At 45.5% G+C, this 4721-nt stretch overlaps 1 pseudogene; it reads left to right on the top strand.

Moving 5' to 3' along the window:
- Positions 1 to 933, top strand: part of LOC104995406 — a 1063-nt pseudogene extending 130 nt beyond the window's left edge.
- Positions 934 to 4721: the final 3788 nt, after the last annotated feature.

Below are 4721 nucleotides of genomic sequence, written 5' to 3'. Positions count from 1 at the left end.
AATACCCCCTAGGAAAGATGTTCTTCCTGTGACCCCCTGCCTGGCTCCCATCATCTGGGACAGGGCTTTCAACACTGACATCCTGAATGAACAGTTCCAGCTTCAGAATATCACCATTGGATTAACTGTGTTTGTTGTAAAAAAATACATTTCGACCTGAAGCTGTTCCTGAAGACGGCAGAGATGTACTTCATGGTGGGACACAGGGTGAACTACTATATCTTCACTCACTGGCCAGACTATGTTCCTCGCATTCCCCTTCAGAAAGGACAGCAGATTATCATTCTCAAGGTCCAGAGCTGTGCCAACTGGCAGGAGATCTCTATGCACCGTATGGAGGGGATCAGAAATTTTACTGAGCAGCGCTTCTATGAGGAGGTGAATTACCTTATATGTGCAAATGTGGACATGAAGTTTAGTGATCATGTGAGCATGGAGATCCTCTCCTCCTTGTTTGGCACCCTCCATTCTGACTTCTATGAGCTTAGTCAAGAAAGTTTCCCCTATGAACGCCAGCCTCAGTCACAGGCCCATATTCCTGATGATGAGGGGGACTTTTATTACACAGGGGCCTTATTTGTGGGGTCCATGCCAGAGGTTTACAAACCCACCAAGGCCTGCCACGAGATGGTGGTGGTCGACCAGGCCAATCATATAGAGGCCATGCGAAATGATGAAAGCCACCTGAACAAATACCTGCTTTACCACAAACCCACCAAGATCGTCTCCCCTGAGTACATGTGGACTGAACAGAAATCAAAGGGTATCTGGGATGAGCAAAAGCCAGGCTTGCCTTACAACATAAAGAGGATTAGATTTAAAACTGTCAATTTAAAATTGCCACGAAATCAGGACTTACCAAAGGAAGCTTCCAGAAAGGACTCAGAAAGAGGTGATGGCCAGGCAGTCATCTTCCTCCAGACATTAAATTAAAACCAGTTTTATGAGAAAGGGTGTAACTCTACTTCCTCCCCCCCACCCCTTTTTTTGAGAGAAACTGCAAATGCCTCTCACAGTCCCCTGCAAATTCAGACAGGCCTGTCCTCTCTCCCCAACTCTTCATACACCAAACACACACATTTAGGCTGGCCTGATTCCAGAACTCAAGCACAGTTCCTGAGTTGGCACCACCTTTAGCTTCTGTGTGCTCCTGGCACCCTTCAGGATGGAGGAGGCCGAGGTCGGAGGCTGGGGTGGGGGGAGTGGGGAGTCTTAGCCTGCTCTGGTGTTTCAGGGATCAGAGATGAGATTTTTTTCCAGGACAAGTAAAAATGCTCCTAGACACAAAGGCTCTTGTTTGTGTCTAGACAGGAGTCTGTTGTGGTCTGTGCATGAGTTGGAAAAGAATTTCCAGATGTGAGGCAGAATGAAAGGAGAATAAAGTTTATTAGAGTCGGAGACACAGAAGAGTGGGCCAGCTCAAAGGAGAGCTGAACCCTTTTGCAGGCTAGCAGCCAATTTTTATGGCCTCAAGACAGAGAAAATTCCTATTGGAATGGTGGCATTAGGTGATTGGTTAGGATGCTATAAGGTGGGTAATATGGTAGGCATTTTGCCTAGTATGAGGTCAGGGAACTGGCTGGCTTAGATCCAGAGGCTCATGGCAATGGTTGCTATGGGGCTTGGTCAGTTCCAGAGATTTTTATCCTGTAACCTTTGTATAGGGCTCCAGACACCCCTCTTTGGCTACTGCTCTGGTCCTGACCTCATGGTTACTCTTGGATACAGGCCAGCAACTTTTTCTCAGGATCTCCCACTTTCACTCTCATTACCACCCCCATGTCCACTCTACCCTAAGCTGCCTCTGGGAACCTTTTATCTTTTTAAATGGGGTTCCCCCCAAATGTTTTAATTGCTTTTAGAATGAGAGCTGATTTTTACTGTATACTTTGTTGCATTTTCTTTTCTTTTTTAAAGAAAAAGAAGAGAGTGAAGTCGCTCAATGGTGCTCAACTCTTTGCAACCCCATGGACTGTAGCCTGCCAGGCTCCTCTGTTCATGGGCTTCTCCAGGCAAGAATACTGGAGAGGGCTGCCATTTCCTTCTCCATGGGATCTTGACCCAGGGATCAAACCAGGCCTCCCGCATTGCAGGCAGACTCTTTACCTCCTGAGCCACCAGGGAACCCTTTAAAAAAAAAAAAGTGTATAATTGCATTACAATGTTGTGTTAGTTTCTGCTGCATAATGGAGTGAATCAGCTACATGTATACATATACCCCTTCCCTTTTGGACCCCCTCCCACCTCTGGGAACCTTTTAAAGCCCTAGCTCTAGGTTCAAAAGCCTCCATGTCTACCATCACATTCAGATAAAGCCCTAACTGCTCAACCTGCCAAGCCACTCCAAATCTGTTTCCTGTAGACAGGAGACTTGATAGGAGACTGGCCCCAGGTTTCCCAAATACTCCACTCAAATGCACTTCCAAGCCTTTGCACACCATGGTCTCTCTGCCTGTAACATTATTTCACTTTAATCACATCCAAGTATCTGAAACGGGGGACACCCCCTGCCCCCCGGGACACTCCCACCCCCACCACCACCATGTGTCAAGTCCTGCAGAAACGGCCTGACTTGAAAGTGAAGGGGCAGGCACCACCCATTTGGGTCTTTAGGATTCAGAGGTGGCAGTTCCCATGGGTGAAGTTTTGGAGAATGCAATTTATGCAATTTCCATCAGGGAAAACACCACCAGCCATGCCCATTGGCAGAGCTGAGCGGGGAGGGCCGGGTCACCAGGCCTGGGTGCTCAGCCAAACTCTCATCCCCACCTGCCTCAGCCAAGCAGCCACCACAAGCAGCACTCCCACCAAGTCCTGAGGTTCTGAAACCACCTCTGTCAGCGGGGACACATTCATTTTCATACCTCCAGTTCACTTTATCTTGGGCCCCACAAAGAATGCTCAAACTAGCACACAATTGCACTCATCTCACACTCTAGTGAAGTAATGCTTGAAATTCTCCAAGCCAGCCTTCAGCAATACATGAACCATGAACTTCTAGATGTTCAAGGTGGTTTTAGAAAAGGCAGAGGAACCAGAGATCAAATTGCCAACATTCGCTGGATCATCAAAACAGCAAGAGAGTTCCACAAAAAAGCATCTATTTCTGCTTTACTGACTATGCCAAAGCCTTTGATTGTGTGGATCACGATAAACCGTGGAAAATTCTGAGAGATGGGAATACCAGACCACCTGACCTGCCTCTTGAGAAACCTGTATGCAGGTCAGGAAGCAACAGTTAGAACTGGACATGGAACAACAGACTGGTTCCAAATAGGAAAAGGAGTACGTCAAGGCTGTATACTGTCACCCTGCTTATTTAACTTCTATGCAGAGTACATCATGAGAAACGTTGGGCTGGAAGAAGCACAAGCTGGAATCAAGATTGCCGGGAGAAATATGAGTAACCTCAGATATGCAGATGACACCACCCTTATGCAGAAAGTGAAGTACTAAAGAGCCTCTTGATGAAAGTGAAAAAGTTGGCTTAAAGCTCAACATTCAGAAAACGAAGATCATGGCATCCGGTCCCATCACTTCATGGCAGTTAGTGAAGTGAAGCAGTGGAAACAGTGTCAGACTTTATTTTTTTGGGCTCCAAAATCACTGCAGATGGTGATTGTAACCATGAAATTAAAAGACGCTTACTCCTTGGAAGGAAAGTTATGACCAACCTAGGCAGCATATTAAAAAGCAGAGACACTACTTTGTCAACAAAGGTCCATCTAGTCAAGGCTATGGTTTTTCCAGTAGTCATGTATGGATGTCAGAGTTGGACTACAAAGAAAGCTGAGTACCGAAGAATTGATGCTTTCGAACTGTGGTGTTGGAGAAGACTCTTGAGAGTCCCTTGGACTGCAAGGAGATCCAACCGGTCCATCCTAAGAGAGATCAGTCCTGGGTGTTCATTGGAAGGACTGATGCTAAAGCTGAAACTCCAATATTTTGGCCACCTGATGCGAAGAACTGACTCATTTGAAAAGACCCTGATGTTGGGAAAGATTGAGGGCAGGAGGGGAAGGGGATGACAGAGGATGAGATATTTGGATGGCATCACTGACTTGATGGACAAGAGTTTGAGCAAGCTCTTGGAGTTGGTAATGGGCAGGGAAGCCTGGTGTGCTGCAGTCCATGGGGCTGCAAAGAGTCAGACACGACTGAGCAACTGGACTAAGCTGAGACTAAAGCTTAGAGTTCAATTTTGTAAGCCTCAATTTATTTGGTCAATGACAAGAGAGAAAGAGCTCCAGACAATGTCAGGAAAACATTTTTAATTTAAGCACACCAAATTAAAACTTGTGGGATGCAGCCCAAGCAGTACTTAAGGGAATGTTGCTGATTTAACTGCTCATATGAAAAAGGAAGTGAGCTTGAAAAACAAGGATTTAATTTTCAATTCTAAGATTAGAGACAAGGAGAACAAATTAAATCCAAACTATAAATAAATAATAAAGGAGTAGAAATAGAAAGTATACCTTAGAGAAAATTAACAAAATGGATTTTTAAAAATATTAATAAAATTGATAAAACTCCAGCAAGTTGGATCAAGAAATAAAAAGGGAAAAAAATCAAATGGCCAGTATGAGGAATAAAGAAGGGAGCTTCACTACAGTTTTGACAGATGTTGCTTCAGTCATGTCCGACTCTGTGCGACCCCATAGATGGCAGCCCAACAGGATCCCCTGCCCCTGGGATTCTCCAGGCAAGAATACTGGAGTGGG

The sequence above is a fragment of the Bison bison genome, unplaced genomic scaffold (assembly GCF_000754665.1).
Source record: "Bison bison bison isolate TAMUID 2011002044 unplaced genomic scaffold, Bison_UMD1.0 scf7180017864280, whole genome shotgun sequence".
Classification (NCBI taxonomy): domain Eukaryota; kingdom Metazoa; phylum Chordata; class Mammalia; order Artiodactyla; family Bovidae; genus Bison; species Bison bison.
The sequence above is the reverse complement of the archived record's forward strand: the minus strand, read 5'-3'. Positions and strand labels throughout refer to the sequence as shown.